Below are 24,473 nucleotides of genomic sequence, written 5' to 3' on the forward strand. Positions count from 1 at the left end.
AGATGCGAGCGGAGGAGCCAAGGAGGGGAGTCGAGGAGAGAGGAGGGGAGCCGAGGAGAGAGGAGGGGAAGCGAGAAGAGAGGAGGGGAACCGAGGTGAGAGGAGGGGAACCGAGGAGAGAGGAGGGGAAGCAGCAGGCGGTTAGAGAAATGAGAACTCCTCTCCTCTGAGCGGTCATTTTAAAGAGACGTCCATTAATGATGACAGGAGGCACAGCAGCCCTCTGTCTGATGGACAGATGTGTTCATGACCACTTATATATTTACTTTGATTCATTCACAGTGCGGTATAATGAGACAATAACAGGCTACAGATGCACACACACACACACACACACACACACACACACACACACACACACACACACACACACACACCTACACACTACCACACACACACCTACACCACACACACGCATCTACAGATGGAGCATCTTATTTCAGACTCCAGCTTACAGCTTCCTGCCTGCTACCTGCCGGCTACCTGCCTAAGACCTGCCAAAGACCAGTATCTGGGAATGTTAAGCCCTCCCACTATTTTCCAAGAGGGCGTTGCCAGATTTTCAATTTCAGGATTTAACCAGGAGATGGCGCTTCATTCACAAAAACAGGAAGACAACTTTCATGGACTTTCAGTTTTGTTTAGAAGAGCATTTGAACACATCAATATTTTAGATCAAATAAAGTATATCTAATCTTGTAATTCAATAATATATAGTCTTTATATATTAAATAACTATGGCCAAACTAAGACTTAGTTTTTCACAAGAGAAAATGCAGATATTATATAAAAAACTAAAGTTAAAATCTTGTTTTTAATGCCCCAAGAGCAATAAAAACACTTGGTAAAAAAATCCTGAGTGAGGCTTTCATAAATTGCATTTAGGTGATGCTTTTATCCAAAGCGACTTACTATTTAATAAATGATAAATGATTATTCATAACAAATATGAGTGATGTGTGATTATTATTCATGCTATATACTGATATAGGGCTAAGTAAGCAATCAATCCTGCAAATGAACCCTTAGTTGTTCAATATATTTATTCAGACAATGTGAGTAGAAATACAGAAATTCTGCTCCCACCTAAGGCCAACGTTGCAATATTACAACATTTCCCTAAAAACTTACCAAAACGTAATCATTTTTAAAACTCTTTCATTTCTGCTCCAGAGGCCAGGGGTTACATTGGGATTTGATATGTCGGGGGGCTCTGTTAGAAGGTGCGGGGGGGGGGGGGGGGGGTGTTGTCGGCCGTAAGCGAACTGGGCCGTTGGCGTCCGGCCGTTCTGTGATTCTCCAGAACTTGGCTGGCCAGGGATAAGTCCCGACTCTCCCGACGGCCAATCCGTGCCTCCCCTGACTGCACGTTGCTGACACACACCGCTGCAAACTCTCTGCACGGAGGAGCCGCGGAGGAAGAGACACACGTTCACTAAGCCGAAAAAACTATATCCGGTCACAGTGATCTGCTATTTTAAAGTATATTCAACACATATCGACCCTAAATATAGCATATATTAAGAACGAGAAAGTGTTAACATCATTTTTTGTAAACATATGATAAATGTGCGAGGGTGATGACATCAGAGCATCGTCCTATGGGCTTAGCCCCGGACAGGTACAACAGGTATTCACTCAGAGGGGGGTAGGTACTAAATGCCACCCATTTACATGTAGGCAAACAGTCAAAAATCAACATACAGTAGGGGGGTGGGGGATGGTGAACGGTATGTGGGTATGTGGGACACTGAAAAGTCTATGTTAAAAAGCCTCAGTCACCTTAATTCATGTAATAAAAACATCTCAGGTCAGTAACACTGAAAGCTAAATGTGCAATACCATGTTCAGCTATGTTACTATTTATAATGTTATTGTTGTTACAACAGAAGATGTTTTTCTTTATATTGAAGTTAAATGCATCAATCTGGTGCACTTTGAGGTCAAAATTAAGAGATTTATGGATACCGCTGGAAAAAGCTGCAGTACATATGCCGAGCCTGTACGTAGCGCTGTAACTTCCTCCACAAAAGCAGCCTTCTGTTTATTCAAAGTGGTGGGGGCCGAGGGAACCGGGCAGAGTTGTGTGAAAGTTTAAATCTTCCTTATTGAGCTTTAAAACAAATGAATAATGACTATATATAATAATAAAAGAAACACCGGCTGTTGTTATGCCTGCTGTAACGTTAAATTACTCCGTTCTCCGCTTGTAATTATGCCGTTACAAGCTTCATAGTTGTATTTATCATCTAAATTTGCCGAAACAAGTTTAATATTCTGAAAGCCAAGACTTTGTTTATTTGAAATCAGATGAAAACAAACTGTAACGGACCCTGCCGTGTTATCTATGATTACTATGCCTTACTGTACATTCATAATTTCAGCCGGAGGGAGGGGGGCGGCGCTGTGGAAGAGCAGATTGCGAGTGAGAGGTGCCTGTCATCTTCCCTTTACAAGCTTCACAAATGTATTTATCGTGTGATTTTGGAAATAAAAGTTTCATATTCTGAAAGCCAAGACTTTGTTTATATATTATACGTGGGTAGGAGTTACCGTAAATGAGAGCTGCCGTAAAAGTGTTTCTAGGATTTCTAAACGAACTATTACAGCTGTTATAAAGCATTAAATAAAAAGTCATGAAAGAGATAAGGAGGAGAAAAGGTTTAAGGAAGTAAGCAAGGAATACAGAATGTCGAAATCCTCTGTTTCACGCGATTTCGAACATTGAAGACAGAGGACGGCGGTCCCCCAATCTACACAGCGGGAGAAAGAAGATCATAAAGCAGATCGGAGGAGACATCACGATCTTCCCACATTAGGGCAATTCACCTACACTTAACCCCAAATAAAAGAACCCAATAAAAACAGTCGTTAAATAATAGTGAAGTCACGTTGTAATAATAACTCATCTCTCGGTTTGAGTGTTCTTTTTCTGCTTTGCCTAAAGCCACTGTGTCAAGTGTCTAGTGACTATTTCTCTTAGCGGATGCATGTCAATTTAAATCAATACATACAACTATTTTTTAAGTCAATACATTTTTTTTCTAAATCCATAAAAGCATTTCAATTAAGATTGGGAGTCATGTCGTACTTTGTTGAGAATGTGGCCATGTAATAAGCGGGATAATTTGCAGCGACTTGGTCATTGTGGGGAAAAATAACACCCAGGGATCCTGATCGTTTTAATGAAGTTGAATACAGAATATTCATATTTGTCAGTGATTTCATGTCAATTCGGCGAACATAAATATAAATGATCGTGGTGAAGATGATGATTAAATTAGGATTAAAAATCGGGAGAGCCGGCTGCATTTCCTCTCGTTCGTTTTTTTCGACTAAACAACATTATTTTGTTAAATAACAACATGGTGATGTTTTGTAAATGATTACATGTCTTATTTAGCACAGACTATGATCCTATCCGTGACATATGGATCTTAACAAAGATCCGCTATACAGTAGTACCAGACATACTGTACATCCAGCTTACTGTATCGAAGTTGATTTCACATGAGCTCCAGTGTGGAACCCCACTGCACCCCCTGGTGGATCAATGATCCATTGCAGCTGGCTTCACAATAATTAAATGTATTTATCACGGGGGCGGTATCAAGTCAGACTGGGGGCCGGCTCTTCATCACGAACCTTTCACGGGGCGATCACGGACCGTGCACGAGCCAACCACGACCCTCGCGTTTCAAACTGTCCTAAATAAGACGCTCCATCTGTACAGCTCCTAAAGCATATAATCAGAATACAGCCGTTGTATAGTTTATTTTGTGAAGCACTAAATGGTTTTAGAAACATCTGGACTCTTTGTTTGTAGATATCTACTAAACTAAAGCAAATAAAGAGAGTAGGCCTGTTATACTTAGTGATATATATTATACACACTGCTCTGCTTTCTGCACGGACCTCACAGCTGTTCTCTCTGTAAACATCGCGTCGCGATGAAAGCAGTTAATAAAATAATAATAATTGGCTGAGATAAGTCCGGCCGTGCGTCACGACTCTTTGAAACATCTCTGTTGTCGGAAATGCATCCACGAAGGAGCCGTGGAGGACCCATCAGTGTATCCTCGGTTATAGCTCCTCCAGAGAGCCTCCTCGACGCTCGATGCTCGGTCCTCGAAGTGCATTTAGAGAAATTAGATGTCCTTCAACATGGCGCGCTGAAATTCATTTCCAGGTCACTACCGGAGGACCGAGGAGTCGAGGAGTGGAGGAGGGGAAATCCCAGAAATGAGATACGGCCAGAGACAGGAGCAGCTCACGTTCCTGGGTCAGTTTAGTGTTGTTTTGCTAGACGACACCTATCAGGAGAAGTTACTCTTTGAAAACAGAGACACCAGCTCTTTTCTCCCCAGCAGTCGCCTCAATATACCATGATGCAATGCAAAGCCCTGGTGCATGATGGGAAGCAGCAGCACTTTAACTCTGCTGGGAGACACATTGTGGGACATCCAGTCAGAGATATCAGCAACAGACAGTACTAGTTAGAGTTACAGAGAAAAGAAGAAGTCTACCTTTATTTCTATTTGAGATGTTTACATAATGGGTTGTTTCTTTCTAGTCTTTTAATTTCTCTAATGTACAATGCCTTGTCTTTTTATGCTGCTGCAACGCAAACATTTCCATTTCCTGAATTTTTAGATTTTCAGAAAAAAAATCAGAATTTTGAGAAAAAGTCAGAATTTTGAGAATAAAGTCAGTATTTTGAGATTTTGAGAATAAACTCAGTATTTTGTAGATGACAGGATGTATGATTATCTACAAGAACCGGTATTCCTCCATCTTGTGACTGTGTAACTCCCTCTCTGCACAATCAAGGGTTAAGTATGAAACCACGGTTAAAACAACCTTTACTGTTAGTGAAAAAGCTTCACTCACTTTATTTCAGCTTTTATGAATCCAAAATGTTGTGCCATCCACATATAAACACATGAATATTCAAAAGGGATGGCATGGTGTTGATGATGATTTATTAATGGAAACACATGTCACTTCTTCTTGCATATTGGAATGATTGGACGTGGTCCTTCAGTATGTTTAGAGCCTCCTCAACAAATGTGCTTTTTTATTCAAAAATAACAAACCTCTATTTTTAAATTGACCAAAGAATTAAAAAGTATTAAGCTGCTAAAATAATCTACGGAAAAAGGAGACTGCAATGTTCCTCCTGTGTATACAAGAAAATAACACGAATGCCTTTTTTAAAGTGGACCTATCATGCTATATTTGAATAATATAGTGTAGGACCATACCTATATAAGGCATATTTATACTTTTTTTTTTTCAAAATACATCATGCATTTTAGCCCTGCCTCATTTTGCTCAATTTGAAATTGTTTTGCTCTGTTTTTGTAAGGGAAGATAAGGGCAGAACAGCACCATCTACTGGCCTGGCATATGTACTACAGCGTCTCCAGCGCTTTCGAACGGCAATGGCCATGGCTGTCTCCTCCTGATTGGTGGAGTTGGCCCAATAGCCGTAGCGCCACCGTCCTGACGTCAGGACAGTGTTCAAACACATACATATTCATGTATAAAAGACGTACAAAAGTGCATTTTGCATGATAGGTCCCCTTTAAATTATGTTTTTGAAATTGTTTTCCATTTCGCAATATTTGTATGCAGTGGTTTAACGGCCAGCAGTGTACTTTACTACTTCTAATATTCACATTACAGTCGTGGGTGGAAATTAACAATATTTCCCATTTGATTTTGAAGATGTTCAAGTAGTGAGAGGACGATGAAATGAGTTCAGTCACTGGCTGATGGAACATTTAGAAGATGTGGAAATAATGAAGCATTTTGCTTTCAGTTATGCTTTAATTGATTGGATTGCTGGTCAGCTTTAGTATCATAGTACAGAGAGAGAAATACATGTTCAGGACAGACAGGTGTTAAACAGAAATATTGCTTAGCTGGGTGAATCAGTTTATTGATTAAATATGAAAGTGAATCAGGAGTGTGGATAAATCTTCAAAACACTGATGTCATCGAGGCCTGACATCCTGGTAGAAGTGACATCCTGACTGAAGATGTGATCATTTCAGGGAGGAGGAACAGACAAAAGGTTGCTTGTCGAGACAGTCTACGTCGTTGACATGTTTGTTAGCTGCAGGTTAAAGATCATCAAAAACAACACAGATTAGTTATCTGATGAATGAATGAAAGACAACATTAAAGAGGTATTGTTTTGTCATGTTTTTAAGTAACAACTTAAAAAGGAATAATTCAAATGTTTTATAATTCTCTTTAAAAGATTGTAAGCATAAATAAAGAGGACAACATATAATTGTATATTTTGTACCTCCATAGTTAACCTCCATACAGTGTTCCTTTCCTCTATAGTTGCTTGGCTCCCCCCCTGCCCCATCTGCTGAAGCTAAACTTAGAGCCATCGCTCCACAGCCACACTCCCTCCTGAGAGGAAAATAAATGAAAAGTCATTTTCTAGACACAATGATAGATGGATGACAATGCATTTTTTAATGATAGGACGCATAAACATGATCAAAATGAAAATATTACCCACATTAGTATACCTACTTCAATCACACAAAGCTACACTGAGACTAAGGCTGTTATATCTTCCAAATGAAATGGTAGGACTACAACTGCCAAACCTGAAATGGTACTACCGTTCTGCAATATTCTATTTCTCAGAAGAATCGCTTCCAGATAGGGGGGGGGGGGGGGGGCATTGAGCAATCATCAGAACCAAAGCTCCCACTGAAACTATATTTATACTCTGCAGATCCAAAAACAAATCCATTCCTCAAAAACACCATGGACATTGGGTACAGGCCCGTAAGCAGAGATGCAAAACCCAGGGCAAAAGCCCACAAGAAAAAGTTCTAATTGAATGCAGCCGAACCACTTATTACAATGCATTCATGTGATGACTTCCAAAGAGAAAAGCAAGCACATGCGGAATAAAGTATTATTTTCTTTAAAACTTTGTTTTCGTATTTTCTATCGCATAAACACCATATCCCAACGTGCATTGCGACTAAGACATCCAATCACCGAGCTTCAACGATAGCTGAGGATTATGGGTAGCGTAATGTTTTCGGCTTTCCAAAACTCTGAAAAATAAATGTGTCTCTCAGAATCAAAACGGAAAAACACAAAAGCATTGTACACAATTTAAACCAATTAATGTTGTGTAATTAACAAACTGATGTTTTTTAGTTGATGAGTACTGCAGATATCACTGTAAAAATAATTAGACAGTGAGGGGAATGATATGCGTCCCTAGCAACCACCTTAGTTACTATGAAAACGCAGAGGTCGGAAATACTGTTTTCAACCCGTGAGAGTTGACTATAACTTAACACGGACGCTGTTCAATAGAAATGAATATGGGGAAAGAGCAATCTCATAATTTCAAGGGGTGCACGCAGAGCAAACACTATAGTTTACATACGTAGGCTGATGGGCCATTAGGTGTGTAAACACACAGCTGAGAGCTGCCGTTTCATTCAGACTGTTTAAAAAACGGTAACAACGGACTATTTTTCTTAGCGGATGCATGTCAATTTAAATCAATACATACAACTATTTTTTAAATCAATAAAAACATTTTCTAAATCCATAAAAGCATTTCAATTAATATTGGGAGTCATGTCGATACTTTGTTGAGAATGTGGCCATGTAATAAGCGGCTGACAAGGCTCCATTAAAATATAAATATTTTTAGTGAATTACTGAGTTTAGGCACGTTAATAATGTTTTAATGAAGTTGAATACAGAATATTCATATTTGTCAGTGATTTCATGTCAATTCGGCATTCAAGTCAGACTGTGGGCAGTCTCTTGATCACGGACCATTCACGGGCCGTTCACGGGCCGACCACGACCCTCGCGTTTCAAACTGTCCTAAATTAGCTGCTACATCTGTACACATCCTCACATGCCTGTTCCACTGCCTGTAGAAGAGGCATGCACCCTCGAGGCTAATGGTACACCTTCCATCTCTCCTTTAACATACATAAAAAAGGTGACATCAGTAGGATCATCAACTAACATATCTCCCTAAAGGAACAAGTATTGTAAAATGACCCGTGTATCTCACCTATAACTTAGTAAAAACGATATCATGAGAACTTAAAACTTGCACCTTGACATTTTTTTTAAAGTAATAGTCATGTACAATTATGTAATATATATATATATTTTAAATGGACCATTGTTCAAATTAAATACTTGTATTACCGTATTACAGATGTAGGAGCTTATTTAGGACAGTTTGAAACGCGAGGGTCGTGGTCGGCCCGTGAATGGCCCGTGAATGGCCCGTGAAAGGCCCGTGATGAAGATCCTGCCCCCAGTCTGACTTGAGACCGCCCCCGTGATAAATACATTTAATTATTGTGAAGCCAGCTGCAATGGATCATTGATCCACCAGGGGGTGCAGTGGGGTTCCACACAGGAGCTCATGTGAAATCAACTTCGATACAGTAAACTGGATGTACAGTATGTCTGGTACTACTGTATAGCGGATCTTTGTTAAGATCCATATGTCACGGATAGGATCATAGTCTGTGCTAAATAAGAGACATGTAATCATTTACAAAACATCACCATGTTGTTATTTAACAAAATAATGTTGTTTAGTCGAAAAAAACGAACGAGAGGAAATGCAGCCGGATCTCGATTTTTAATCCTAATTTAATCATCTTCTTCACCACGATCATTTATGTTTATGTTCGCCGAATTGACATGAAATCACTGACAAATATGAATATTCTGTATTCAACTTCATTAAAACGTTATTAACGTGCCTAAACTCAGTAATTCACTAAAAATATAATATTTTAATGGAGCCTTGTCAGGCAGATCAGGATCCCGAATACTTTTATGGATTTAGAAAATGTTTTTATTGATTTAAAAAATTGTTGTATGTATTGATTTAAATTGACATGCGTCCGCTAAGAAAAATAGTCCGTTGTTACCGTTTTTTAAACAGTCTGAATGCTGTGTGTTTACACACCTAATGGCCCATCAACCACAGCTCTCTCCCCCCCCCCCCTGATCTTTCTTCTCCAGCAGTTAAGTTAACTGTAGGTTACTCTGAGTGACAAGCTTACAGTTAGTGAAGTAACACTTTTTTTGTGTGAGTCACGACCTGGCTGTTTCATTCTAACATAACGCTCCAAATGCTACTGTTTCCACTCGGACTTCAATACAGCTACACCATTGTTTGGTTTCCATGGTAACGCGTCTCTTTATATATACAGTCTATGCTCTTTAGTAGCGCGCACTCCTTTCCTGTAAATTACAGGTCCAGCTGCTGCATGAGACAGACACTGAAAAGTATTATAATCTGAAATTAATCATTATGTTATTAGTATTAAATACATATAAGTATTTTTACAGCTTGTATTTAGAAATACTCTGTTGTAATTATTGATGCATACATGTGTTCATCCATTCAATGTGGCATCTGCTATAATGGGGTTAATGTATGATATTACTTAATAATACAATACACTATATAATATATGTGACCCGCTCTATCGAAATCAGTCGGAAGTCGCAACGGCTCATTTCAAAATAAACGTGGATTTGCGTAAAAAACTATATTTTCGGGGTTCGGGTGTTTTGTTTGATTTTAAATAAACAAAGTCTTGGCTTTCAGAATATGAATCACACGATAAATACATTTGTGAAGCTTGTAAAGGGAAGATGACAGGCACCTCTCACTCGCAATCTGCTCTTCCACAGCGCCGCCCCCCTCCCTCCGGCTGAAATTATGAATGTACAGTAAGGCATATAATCATAGATAACACGGCAGGGTCCGTTACAGTTTGTTTTCATCTGATTTCAAATAAACAAAGTCTTGGCTTTCAGAATATTAAACTTGTTTCGGCAAATTTAGATGATAAATACAACTATGAAGCTTAAGGCATAATTACAAGCGGAGAACGGAGTAATTTAACGTTACAGCAGGCATAACAACAGCCGGTGTTTCTCGTGAGTGTTTTCCCCGGGAAACAAACACAATATACACTTACGCAAAAATACACAAACACACACACACACATACACTCGCGAGCTTCCCCCAGACCAGTAATCCAAACGGAAATATTTTCCCTCCGGACTATTTTGATCATTTGCTCCGCTAATAATCAATCAGATCGATGGATTCCAGAGAAGAGGAAACTTTGAAGGCCTTTTTCTCAAAATGATGACTCGGTGACAGTCATTATATAATGTGACATATTTTGCTTAATATTTGGAGTACAAAAACAATCCTGATACCATTAGAAAGCTAGGAATCTCATCTTTCCAACAGTGTATACAACTCAAAATGTGTCACTCATTACTGGATCAGCTGCTGCATGAGACAGACACTGACGCTGTCAGAAGAGAGGGAGGACAAAGAGAGGCCCGGCTCCCTGTATTTTATTATTATATATAGTCGTTATTCATTTGTTTTAAAGCTCAATAAGGAAGATTTAAACTTTAACACACGTTGACCGGCGAAAAACTCTGCCCGGTTCCCTCGGCCCCCACCACGTTGAATAAACAGAAGGCTGCTTTTGTGGAGGAAGTTACAGCGCTACGTACAGGCTCGGCATATGTACTCCAGCTTTTTCCAGCGGTATCCATAAATCTCTTAATTTTGCCCTCAAAGTGCACCAGATTGATGCATTTAACTTCAATATAAAGAAAAACATCTTCTGTTGTAACAACAATAACATTATAAATAGTAACATAGCTGAACATGGTATTGCACATTTAGCTTTCAGTGTTACTGACCTGAGATGTTTTTATTACATGAATTAAGGTGAATGAGGCTTTTTAACATAGACTTTTCAGTGTCCCACATTTTGCACAGAACTGTCCCACATTAGGAAATGCAGATTGTCTGAGACAACTTGGCACTAAGAGTAGGCTACTGATATGTCTACCATTTCTTTTATGAGTGTAATATCTGCATTTTCTATTTTGGTTTGATTAGTTTGTGTTTTCAAACATTGACCATACCGTTCACCATCCCCCACCCCCCTACTGTATGTTGATTTTTGACTTTGTTTGCCTACATGTAAATGTGGCATTTAGTACCTACCCCCCTCTGAGTGAATACCTGCTGACTTCACATCTTGTCACAAACTTTTTGGAACGCATACGGCAAAACGCATAGGATTAACGCAAACGCAATCGCCAAAAAGCTTCCGTCCACACGCAATATACACCGGATAGTGTCTTGCCACACGAGACAGCTCCGTTTAGATCCAACCGCTGGAAAAGCTGCAGTACATATGCCGAGCCTGTACGTGGCGCTGTAACTTCCTCCACAAAAGCAGCAACTTCCTCCACAAAAGCAGCGAAGAAGAATGGTTGTCATGGCTGCACTTCTGTTTATTCTCCTTGGTGGGGGCCGAGGGAACCGGGCAGAGTTTTTCGCCGGTCAGCGTGTGTTAAAGTTTAAATCTTCCGGACAAAATTATAAAAGTGCCGGTCAAAGGTCTTCTTTGTTATTTATTGAGCTTTAAAACAAATGAATAACGACTCTATATAATGATATACAATAATAAAATACACGGAGCCTGTCTCTTTTTCCTCTCTTCAGTGTCTGTCTCATGCAGCAGCTGATCCAGTAAGTAAACCCGACAGTAAAAATAAACATATTTATAACTAGTTTAGGTAGTTTGAGAGGTAATTAAAATAGCTAAGGGTGATGATCTGACTTGAAGTGTGTGTTTTGCTCCCGCTGCATCACAGCCGGAGGAGCTGCGTGTCTCCGTCCTGTCAGATTAGACTTCACTCGCGTTTATGTCCATATCGAGATAAAGATAAATAATCTGAATTCAGTGTGCAGTGTACTTTTGCGGGGGTGAGCAGCAGAGGTGGGGAGAGGCGGGGCTATTGCGTCGCCATTATCAGAAAAGGATGACCGTATAGGCGACCACACGGCCCCCCAGAGCGCTCCGTTCCCAGATCTATCCACCTTTGGAACCGTTGTTTGCAGGGTCCGTTTTCGTTCCCGTGGAGCCTAGGCCTTAGTCAGGAAGTAGTCAGCACAGAAAAGTATAGAACTGAGTGGGAGACAGAATTGGGTATGCCGATCACTGAGGAATTTTGGGAAACATGTCTTAGGAATATTCACCAGTGCTCAGTAAATGTTAGATTAAATCTGATACAATTTAAAGTTCTACATAGGTTGCACTACTCAAAAGTTAAAGTAAACAAGATGTATTCCAGCGTATCAGCATTATGTAACAAATGTAAAAATCAAGCTGGCACCCTTACACACCAATTCTGGACATGCCCCAACCTCCACTCATTCTGGACTTCTGTATTTGATTTGTATTCAAAAGCATTTGACAAGCAATTGAAGCCTGATCCCCTTGTGGCCATTCTGGGGTCCACGAGTGACACTGATCTGAACTATGGCAGTGACAAATGGCCGGTGTTTTTGGGTACTGTTTTGGCTAAAAAACTTATTTTGAGGTTATGGAAGTCTGATACTGTGCCTACATTCGAGATGTGGCTGAGAGAGTTGGGTGAGATCCTCTACCTGGAGAAACTTAGATTCAAGAATGCAGGAAGGGGGAGAGTGTTTGATAAGGCCTGGGCTCCAGTGATGAGACACTTAAGAGGTCTGGGTGAGGATGAAGGTGTGGGATGAATAATGTTAATCCTGTAACTTTTATCTTGTTGTTTTTTTTTCAATTTGCTATGTACATTTTTTATTTTTCCTGATGTGCTCTCTTGGACTGCCCTCTTGTTTCTGGCATGAATATTGCATTTCTTGTTATCTCGCCCATGGATGTGTTTTAAAACCGCGAACAGCCTAATTGTACTAGTATGTTCTGAATCCGCTGTTTTGTTGTTACTGAAAATGGAAAATATGATTGCTTTGATATATCAATGCGGTTGGTACAACAGATTTCTGCAATAAAAATATTCCTAAAACTCAGGCAGTGGGCTGTAAGGAGCAGAAGATTGGGTCAGTGTTGGCAGAGCGTCTCCCCATCCCATTCAAATTCAAATTCTTGACTGAAAGAGCCTACAGTACATGTAAATAGTAGCATTGCCTATATGCATTTGAAAAGAATTAGTACCCCCCTCTGAGTGACTACGTGTTGAGTTCACATCTTGACTTTACTTCCTGATTTTTGGAAGACAAGACTGACCCAAGATACCTGTACATAGTGGAAAGTGAAATTGACATTGTCAAATTTAATAAAAATACAAAATAATGTTCACATTTGGGAACCGATTGGAAACATAGGACTCAATCTTTTGCTTCACATTGAGGGGAAGAGGCATTTTCCCATTGGTCCCAGTCCAGTTGGTTCTTTTCACCATTCTCCCATATGTTACAAATGGCTGTCTAGCCCTGTTTGTTTTTTTGACCTTTCAGATGTTGTTGTATAGCCTCTGGAGCAGAAATGAAAGAGTTTTAAAAATGTTTACGTTTTGGTAAGTTTTTAAGGAAATGTTGTAATATTGCAACGTTGGCCTTAGGTGGGAGCAGAATTTCTGTATTTCTACTCACATTGTCTGAATAAATATATTGAAAAACTAAGGGTTAATTTGCAGGATTGATTGCTTACTTAGCCTTACAGATGGGGCATCTTATTTCGGACGCCAGCATACAGCTTCCTGCCTACTACCAGCCGGTTACCTGCCTAAGACCTGCCAAAGACCAGTATGTGGGAATGTTAAGCCCTCCCACTATTTTCCAATTTCAGGGTTTAACCAGGAGATGGCGCTATATATTAACCTGTTCCACTCTGAGCCTGTTTTTCAGGTCTCAGGCTCGAAAATGACATTCCCAGAACAAATGACCATATCTTCCCTTCTAAAAGGGTTAAATTAATAATCTTTTTTCTCAAAGTAATGATAAACCTGTGAGTTGGATGTAGAAGTGTCAGAATCAATATAAATGTTTTTTATTTTAAAGAAAATTCAGATTTTACATAGTAAAAAACTGTAAATTATAGTGTCCGTCCAAAAATTATTTTTTACAGATAGTGAAAACTACCCTTGGATGATGGGTTAGTAGACTAAAAGCTTTAGGAATCCAAAGTACAACATATAATAAGTACCCTGTATCAAGATTGATGCAAAACAAGTGAAATTTGACCTTTTTAGAGAGATTTAGCCAAAAACTGGGCCATCTGGGGTCATTTGGGTGGATTTGACCTATCTCTGGCCCCCCTTGCTCGATTTGGTTGGTTGACATACCCTTGTGACCGTTAGAGCCAATAGAATCAAAGGGGGAGGACAACACCCACACAAGCTGTAAAGAAAAAATGTGGGCGCTTCGCGTGTGGAAAACGAAACCAAACTGGAGGAATGTCTCCTTCTGGAGTTTGGAAACTAAAACGCAGTTGTATTGCTTATGGATTATCAGAAATAATTTCAAAGAAGGCACAGACACATAGGATGAACCTATGGATTAACTGCAGCATCGTTTTTTTATCGTTTTAATGCCATTGAAGACCACTTTTGACCAAGGTAAGCCATATTTACGTGTTTAGCTTCTTAGCTCCACATGTGATGATGTACGCTTTCGTTGATAGCGTCGCGAATGTTTATCACTGAGTGTTGAGGTGGGCACCGGTAGATTCAGTGTCTCCAGGACACCAAAAACGAGTGGTTGGCTGTGCATCTAGGATAAGTAATAAGGGAGTTATGAGTGAGTTTAAGTGCCTTTGTAGGTCCCGTTTTTTCGATCGAGGCTAATTCAGAGGCTGAGTGCTAGCATTGTGGGGTTTTTTTGAAAAAAAAAATTAAAAAGATCAGTTAGCTGAGTTTCTTCCCGTTACATGGATATAACACATTCATAGTTTTATTCAATATTAAGATTCCTTAGACGTTGTTTCCTGCAAATGACGCGTTTATCCGCCCGGTACCGGGGGGAAGGTGTGAAACAGGTTAAAGAACTATGGCCAAACTAAGACTTAGTTTTTCACAAGAGAAAATGCAGATATTATATAAAAAACTAAAGTTAAAATCTTGTTTTTAATGCCCCAAGAGCAATAAATCACCGACCCCCCTCTGAGTGAATACCTGTTAACTTAACATCTTGTCACAAGCTTTTTGGAAGCATGTTCAAAGTATCAATGTGTAACATTCCCCAGATATTTTAGACACTGTTCCTTACATTTTTAACAAAACAATAACATAAATTGCAAAATAATTACTTTTTTTCACTCCTTTCACTTTTTGATTCTCTTCCAATCTGAGAAAGTCCTTTCATAACGGAGACCTCTATCATCAAGTATTATATATGTGTATGTATGCCTAATTAATGTCTGGGACATGGATAACTAATGCCACATGAACAACACAATATATTTGGCTGTCCTTCATAGAACTTAGATAGATCACTTTACATTTCTGCGAATGAATAGCTTAGCTACTTGGCACTAACGGGCCGTCTCCACAGCAGCGTTAAAAAATCTTGAAACGCTTCTGCCCATTCACTTTGAATGGGGTGACGTCACTTTCCCTCACTTTTCGCCGAAATGCATTGTGGGCAGGCGAGCGGAGATTTTGAGGATTTTGAGGATTCAAAGTTGAACAATGTTCAACTTTTGAAGCTGAGGTGGAAGCGGCAGCCAATCAAATCCCGTGTACGCAAATCTGACCGTTCAAGCTCTAGCCAATCAAACGGCGTGTATGCTGGGAGAGACATACCGCAGGTCATTTCCTCATATTCCAAAAAATGGAGGAGAAATTAGCGGTAGCGAATCAATCACCCCGTGCTTTATGACCAGACCTACCGGGATATAAACCGGAGGAGCCAGGCATGGAGGGAGGTGGCAGAGACAGTGGTAGGTTTTCGCCTGTTTGGGGAGTTTATATCCAGTTTACTATGGGCTTTTTTGCTTCGTATGTCGCGGGCAGGAGATTCATGTGATTGGTTGATCGCAAAAAAATCCCCAAGCCTCAGATACGCCCACCTCCAAGATTTTTTTAACGGTGCTGTGGAGACGGTCCGTAAGAGTACAGATATGTCTACCCTTTCTTTTCAGAGTGTAATATCTGCATTTTCTCTTTTGGTTTGAATAGGAGAAGGGCAATGGTTATCGATGGTGCTTTTAAAGCCTATTGTATACGAACTGTGTGATTTATATTGCTTTTCAAATGCATATAAGCCCCCCATTTATGGCGCGTTTCCACTACACGGCCTCGCTCGGCCCAGCTCGGTATGGCTGGGCCGCGATTGGCCTCGTTAGGACCAGCTCACTTTATGGCGCGTTTCCATTACAGTTTAGGAACTGGGGTAGTATCTATAGTAACGCAGTGTAGGCGGAGCGACGCTGCTTAAAACTGCCGTGACGTCATCTTCAATGCGACACAACAATGGAGGATGTGGAGATGTGAAAGCGATCATTTGCTTGTTTTTTGCTGTGTGGTTTATTATCACAAGAAATAGACAAGAGTTGTTTCGAAAGAGGCGACGTATAGCAAGACGAGGTATAGAAGAAGCTGACGCGAGAGTTCGGGCAGTCCTCCTACGCCGCAGAGACTACAGGACGACTCGAATCACTACTAACTACAATGCTACTTGGTAAGCTAACGTTCGCTAACTAGCAATGTGTTTAGGCTCACGCTGCCTATACGACCAAAGTATTTCAAGTATTTAATTAATTGTAGCTACCACTTTTACGTATTAAAATATGTATGCTTTTGTTTGTGTATTTCAGAAGTTACCGACCGAGCTACCGAGTGGTGGAATGTGATTGCTCCATCTTTCACACACTCAGTGGAGAACTTCAGGATGCCTGAGGAAAACCTACGTCTACCAGGGGTAGCAGTGGCACAAGGTGCAGAGGAGGGCAGGGACATACGAGAGGGTCTGATGCGCTACCTGAATACCTAGAATGTATAATGTAATACCTAAATATTCATTGTATTGTATTGAACATAAATACATCTTTTCTTTTTCACATACATGTGTTTGTCAAATTATTTAAACCAAATTTTTTTTATCAGAATTGACTATTTAGTAAATATTTGAATTTCAAGCACCATACTGCCCCCATAATAATAATAATCTAATAAATTAAGCAAATATCAAAGCAAACTATAAACATAAATACAAAAGTGTAAAACACAACAGAACTATATTCATAAATGCAAGTGTAAAAAATTGTTAACATGGATGGAGGCTAAAGTATCCACAGCATAAAATAATATGATTATGATGCTTTGTCTGAAAGACACAGCCTCAAGGTTCAAGGTTTTTTATTTTGTCATACGAACATAGCTAGTGTAGTTATGACAATGAACATCTTAGGTCACAGGCTCCTCCAACAGTGCAACACAATAACCCAGATCAACAGAAATATAGTGCAAGTAAATATTAAGCGCTGTGCACCGCTCTCTTTGTATAGGTGTTTTCTTTTGTTCTCTTCTCTTTGAAATATATAAGCAATGTGTTTGAGTCTAGCACAACGAGGGTATTACAATTGAGTAATTTTTACTACATGTATTTATCATGTATTCTTAATACCATTACAAAATATGTAATGTTATGTTTTAGAGGACCTCAAGCCAGCAAACTCAATTTCAAACAGTATGCAGAGTTGTCCTGCTAAAGAGTTAAAATGTATTATTTAACCAAGTATTTATTCTCTTATTTGCTTTAATTGCAACAGATGATAAAGGTTTCACTGTGATAAGTATTCTCTTAAATCCATAAACCCCTGTACAGTGCTTTGTGGACGATGGTGTTTATGATATTTCTGACTGCAGAGGGACGCCTAGATGATGCCATCTTTCTGTGTGATCGCTGGTGGGTGCAATTATTTATCAACAAGCAATAAGATAAGACATGGCATTGATTCTGCTGGGCCAGTTGCCGTTCCTGCAGGGCCAGATCCTCTCCTCGGTTTGTGCTGTTGATGCAGAGGACGTTGTTCGGAACTGTTCCTCCTCGCTAGTCCCAATGTAATCATCTAGAACAGAAACATGACTTGTAAATTCCACAAACTACTGCAGCACAATACTATAAATAGCAACAACAACTATAGAAAAGACAAACTGAACGTAAACAATGGCACATATGGTGTTAGCAAACAATAGCTCTCGCTAATGCTATCTGCCTAGCTAGCCTTCGGGGCTCCATAAAAGCATGGGTTGTCGAACATAAATGTAAGGATAAAATAGACTTATTTGTTAGAAGTGAGCTTTAGAACAGATAGGGACACAAAGCAGGGACACAAAGCTTTCAAGCAAATAACAGAGCGTTAGCAAAAACGTACCATGCAGACTCCAGTAACGCCGTTGGAGAGTCCAGTGTCTGTGTAGAGACCTCCTGAAAGACTTTGATATTGCGAGTTGTCCCGTCGAGCACCCGCTGGACCTTATCATCTGCAATATAATGGACGTCGTCACTTCCTCGACCGACCATGGTGTGCTTTTCTTTGCCATTGTTGTAGCTCCTCTGTTAACAAAAATGCTGTTTGTAAAAATGGATTATCTCGCGCGCAGATTGTGACGATTCTCTCCGACCAATCAGCAGCTGAGAGCGTTGACGTCACAAACTCAGCCCGGTTGTCTTGGCCCTGGCCCCACGATTTTATGAGGCCAGAAAAACTGTGAATTAGGACCCGCCGGCCGGTACTAGGCCAAGTGGAAACGCAACCACAAACGGGCCGCTGACGTCACAGCCCTCTTAAACCGGGCTGCGCGCTGTAGTGGAAACGCGCGATTACACTGCACTTCCCGTCAAGAATATGAATAGCACTTAGTTAGATCACTTTACAGATCAGGTTGGACCAGCCCTGTCGCTACTCTCTGCAGGTCCGCTCCATTTCCTACTGCAGATCAAAAAAAGCTAAAAATATGTATTTCTTAATAAACTAAATAGGCCACCATTGGTAGCAGTTCTCATTATATACTTCTCAGTAACTGCTCCCCTTAAATTAAATGTATTCTGTAGATAAATGTAAACGTTCACCATCCCCCACCCGCCTACTGTATGTTGCTTTTTGACATGTAAATGGGTAACTACCCCCCTCTGAGTGAATACCTGTTGTACCTGTCTGGGGCTAAGCCCATAGGGCGATGCTCTGATGTCATCACCCTCGCACATTTGTCATATTTTTACAAAAAACGATGTTAACACTTTCTCGTTCTTAATATATGCTATATTTAGGGTCGATATGTGTTGAATTTACTTTAAAATAGCAGATCACTGTGATTCGGCTTAGTGAACGTGTGTCTCTTCTCCGCGGCTCCTCCGTGCAGAGAGGCCCCCCCCCCCGTTTAAAGGGAACAATAGCTGTAAATCGATGCACATTTTAAATGCTCTTAGCCGAAGCTGTTAACAACAATCAGTGACAGTCTAGCTTTATTAAAATATACTGTAGGCATGTTTGTTTGCGTGCCATCTGTGCAGCAAAGGCAACAAGTGGTAAATACAGCATGTCTCATTTTGAGCAAACATCACATCGGGTAATATTTAATCCTGAATGTGCTATCACGATCTCTTGTAGGAGCGCGTTGCGACTCTGAGCGTTAGGGAAACCCATCATCTTGATAAAACATGAACTTTTCTTGTTATCATTTTTATTGTGTTAACAATTAAGTTAACAGGTATTCACTCAGAGGGGGGGTCGGTGAACCGGGCAGAGTTTTTCGCCGGTCAACGTGTGTGAAAGTTAAAATCTTCCTTATTGAGCTTTAAAACAAATGAATAACGACTATATATTATAATAAAATAAACACCGGCTGTTGTTATGCCTGCTGTAACGTTAACTTACTCCGTTCTCCGCTTAAGTAATTATGCCGTTACAAGCTTCATAGTTGTATTTATCATCTAAATTTGCCGAAACAAGTTTAATATTCTGAAAGCCAAGACTTTGTTTATTTGAAATCAGATGAAAACAAACTGTAACATGGTGATGTTTTGTAAATGTATGATCCTATCTGAAAAAATATTAATACTCCTAAAATAAATGGTAGACATATCAAATTGTTTCCTCTTTGTATTTGTTTTATTATTTTCTCATCTGTGATGGATAAAGAAAGTAATCCAAAAGTAATCTAAAAGTAATCTGATTACGTTACTTTTTTAAAACACGTAACTGTAACTGTATTCGGATGCTTTCAGAGTCATGTATTCAGTAATCAGTAACTGATTACATTTACAGCTGTCACTACCCGATCCGTTCGCCTGCCCGATCGGTACTGCGCATGTGCGAGATGGTCCGCCATATTGCACAACTCCGTACGGCAACCCAACTAGGACATTTGACACAGTGGCTTTTGGCAAAGCACACAAAGAAAACTAAAAAAACCGAGAGAGATGAGTTATTGTTATTACAACATGACTTCACCCATTATTTAACAACTATTTTAATTGGGTTCTTTTATTTGGGGTTAAGTACATTGTCAGAATAAGTGAGAAATGGATTTAACTTCTGTTAGACAGCTATCATACTGAATACATATGTATGCAAAAATGTATGGCATTAATATCCTAATAAGACTCACCTAATTAACTAACAACTACAGTGGCGAGCCGTGAGCTTTATACCTAGGCCCTCTGACCCCCACCCCTTCCTTCGAAAAAAAGACGTTATTACGTCACAGCATATACTTCAGCGGAATATCAAAACAACGGCCCAGGGTGCAAAACGCATCAATGACAGCGACCCTCTACCACACAAAACAACACCTGTGAACCCAATTTGTGTTCTTTGACATTGAAAATGATATTGCATTGTGTTTGTTACTTTCATTGCAGTTGTATGTCTTAAGTGTAATTTGGCATGCTTTTATTTTGAAGGCGAGTTCACGCTGTTGACAGGAAGTTGTTGTTGCTATGGAAACAAGAAAAGTTTCACAGCGGGCGGAACTCGTCATAAAGTCCGCGATAATAAAACCCACCCATTTAGAGGGAAGATATGATTGGTCAATTGTACTGTCATTTGACATTACTCTCTCGTTCAGTTACTATAGCGGGCCCTCTGTGAATCGCAGAGAGGCCCGCTATAGTAACTGACATTCAAACAGAGATTCAAACAGGCAGATTCGAAGGATTTATTTCTTTGGAAATGTTATTTTATTAAATCAAGTTTTTTTTCGGTAAAACTAATGAAAAATATAACAAAAATAATATTAAAAAAAATATATATTTTAAAAAGATATATATTTTTTTAATGTTTTTAAATATTATTTTTTGGAATATCTTAGGCCCTCACAGAGGGCCCTGACGGCTCGCCACTGAACAACTAATAATTAACTCACCTAACTCACCTAATAAGATCATAAGACTCGCGCATGCGCAATGCATATTCGCATATTGGCCAGCCGTCTAGACGGTCTAGACGGTCTAGACGTCAAGTGTCCTAGTTGAGTTGCCGTACGGAGTTGTGCAATATGGCGGACCATCTCGCACATGCGCATAACATGCGCACATGCATAACATCTCGCACATGCGCATAACAACATGGTGATGTTTTGTAAATGATTACATGTCTTATTTAGCACAGACTATGATCCAGACTATGATCCTATCCGTGACATATGGATCTTAACAAAGATCCGCTATACATTAGTACCAGACATACTGTACATTGTGATGATTGACATTATTCACCCACGGATCTATGGGTTGGGGTATTGTTCCGCACGGACATTTTAGTGAACCAGACCAGCTGTTTCCGCCGTGTGTTCAGATGCTAAATAAAAGTTTAGCTTGTACTTTTGATACCCCGCCTCCGACTCCCGTCTCTCGGCACCACAACATCCAGTTTACTGTATTTCACATGAGCGATGTCGAACATTGAAAAGTCCTTATAAAATCTCTGTTATTAGATCAGTACTTTTCTTATATGACTATTATTGACTTGAACACTGAGAATGTATTTATTAACTTCAGACATTTGAAATATTTGAAATCAGATGAAAACAAACTGTAACGGACCCTGCCGTGTTATCTATGATTAATATGCCTTACTTACTGTATTCATAATTTCAAAACATTCAAAAGCATTAAATAAAAAGTCATGAAAGAGATAAGGAGGAGAAAAGGTTTAAGGAAGTAAGCAAGGAATACAGAATGTTTCGTTATAATTTGCAGCGACTTGGTCATTGTGGGGAAAAATAACACCCATCCTGATCGTTTCAATGAAGTTGAATACAGAATATTCATATTTGTCAGTGATTTCATGTCAATTCGGCGAACATAAACATCAATGATGATGATTAAATTAGGATTAAAAATCGGGAGAGCCGGCTCGTTCGTTTTTTTCGACTAAACAACATTATTTTGTTAAATAACAACATGGTGATGTTTTGTAAATGATTACATGTCTTATTTAGCACAGACTATGATCCTATCCGTGACATATGGATCTTAACAAAGATCCGCTATACATTAGTACCAGACATACTGTACATCCAGTTTGTCGAAGACTCCACACATGACTCCAGTGTGGAACCCCACTGCACCCCCTGGTGGATCAATGATCCATTGCAGCTGGCTTCACAATAATTAAATTTATTTATCACGGGGGCGGTATCAAGTCAGACTGGGGGCCGGCCGGCCATCACGGAACGTGCACGAACCAATCACGACCCTCGCGTTTTAAACTGTCCAAAATAAGACGCTCCATCTGTATATCAGTATATAGCATGAATAATAATCACATATATATATAGATGTCTATATATAAGCTTCTGCAGTGACGTGCAGTGAGGTTCATGGCTGGTGAGGCACTGGCACAGACTCTTCAGGTTTACAAATATTATATTTTGACCTAAACCAAAATATAATATTATTTTCAAAAGCTTTTTTTGTCTGATGCTTCGATTAATTTTAAACAGACAGTTCAACAAAAGGATACCCAAAAAATGTAATTTTATCATTTAAATATTGAATTGTTCTCTCTTAGTAAGATCCCATTGTCAATAAAATGGCGGTCTTACCTTGACTTGAAGATGAAGTCCATTTGCCTATCCTTCTGGACAAACATTTCTATTACTTTTTTGTAAAAGTCCTCCTTATGTTCTTGTAGTTTCAAAAGTCTATCATAAATCTAATCCATAGATTTATGATAAAAAAATTATAAAAGTAGGGTAGACATGTGGATGTTATCCGGCTAATCAAAACGTGCATTTATCTAACAGGTACGTTTCCCACAGATCATATTTCGAGCTATTTTCTAAAATCCTCTGGAGAAATCTCATTGCTTTTTTGTGCTTACTTCCTGGTTTTAGGACGCGCCACTGCAGCTCTCTCGTCTCCTCTTCAAGCACCACACTTTTCGCGGCACACGTACTTACAGCCAATCAGCTCTGAATGATTTGAGATGACGTATGGTGGGGATGGTAACTCCGTGCCCCTCTGGTCATTATTTTTTTGCCACACACATTACATTACAAAATACTCTGAGCATGCGCAGTGTAGTTTTTACAGTCACCGTTGACTTCACAGCGAGAGGAAGGGGCATAATCAGGTTTTGTCCCACATGGCTCTAAACAGCTCAATAGGCACACACTGTGACTGTAGACACACTAATTAGAAGAACACAGACTAAAACAGCAATGTACAGACGAATCAGATGATTAAACATGATCTTAAAATATATTTTATATATTTTTTTATTTATTTTTTTGCATTTTTGTAATCATTATTTGTAATACTTTCTGCTGACACTAGGTGGGGCTGTGCCCCACCTGCCCCTAATGACCAGTCGCCACTGACTACACTGTAGCTCTGCAAGTAGGACTAATAAAAGCCTTGAATCTTGAATGTAGAGTCTTGAGATTATGATGAATTCACATGACTTTGGTAACATGATGCTTTTATTGAAGCTCTTTAAAAATGCATATAGTTAAAGCTGGTTTAAGATCACCCCATGTCTGTCCTCCTGAGTCCTACATTTGATTGTTTTTAATGTATTTTAATTTACTTTCTGTTGTATTTTAATTGACTTTTATCTTGTCCTTTTATCATGAATTGTGTGTATGTTTGTTAATAATGTAAACCCCACTGAGACAATAGTATTTTTTGATATTGAATTTTATAAATAAACTTAGATTTGATTAAACTTTTCTCTGATTAGCTGTAGCTATGGCAATGACATATGACTTACTATCTCATTAATATGATTTATAATTTCAATAATATGACTTACTATACTCAGATCTTGTACTTTCGTTAAAGTAGAAGGAATATAAATAAAATGTTCTGTAAGAGCTCTTATTTTGAAGTGCTTCCTGTTTGCTGTTAGGCTTCACTTCGTGCTCGTCGGTCGTGTCGCACCTTCTTCTTCTTCTCTCTAAAGGTTTGTAACTTTTTGTGACTTCAGAGCTTTTAGAGACAACTTTGATTATCAATCACTGCTCAGAGAATAAGAACAACTCTTTAGTTTTACTTTCAGAGACTCAGAGACAGACTTGAACTCTCTTCCTGTTTTTACCTGAGATACACCTGTACACAACAACTATTATTATTATCAATCATTACTCAGGGAATAACT

General features: G+C 39.4%; 1 protein-coding gene and 1 long non-coding RNA gene across 2 annotated transcripts in view; one reads left to right on the top strand and one right to left on the bottom strand.

Annotated features, from left to right (window-relative positions):
- Positions 1-24,473, top strand: part of LOC117499356 (NLR family CARD domain-containing protein 3-like) — a 106,912-nt gene that overhangs the window by 47,535 nt on the left and 34,904 nt on the right. The gene's annotated exons all lie outside the window — the stretch shown is intronic.
- Positions 5,918-6,420, bottom strand: LOC117499342. Its single transcript, XR_004557700.1, has 2 exons — positions 6,317-6,420; positions 5,918-6,121 (listed from the first exon to the last, which is right to left on the bottom strand). It is a non-coding gene; the product is annotated as an uncharacterized LOC117499342 (long non-coding RNA).

Source organism: Trematomus bernacchii, unplaced genomic scaffold (assembly GCF_902827165.1).
Source record: "Trematomus bernacchii unplaced genomic scaffold, fTreBer1.1, whole genome shotgun sequence".
NCBI lineage: Eukaryota > Metazoa > Chordata > Actinopteri > Perciformes > Nototheniidae > Trematomus > Trematomus bernacchii.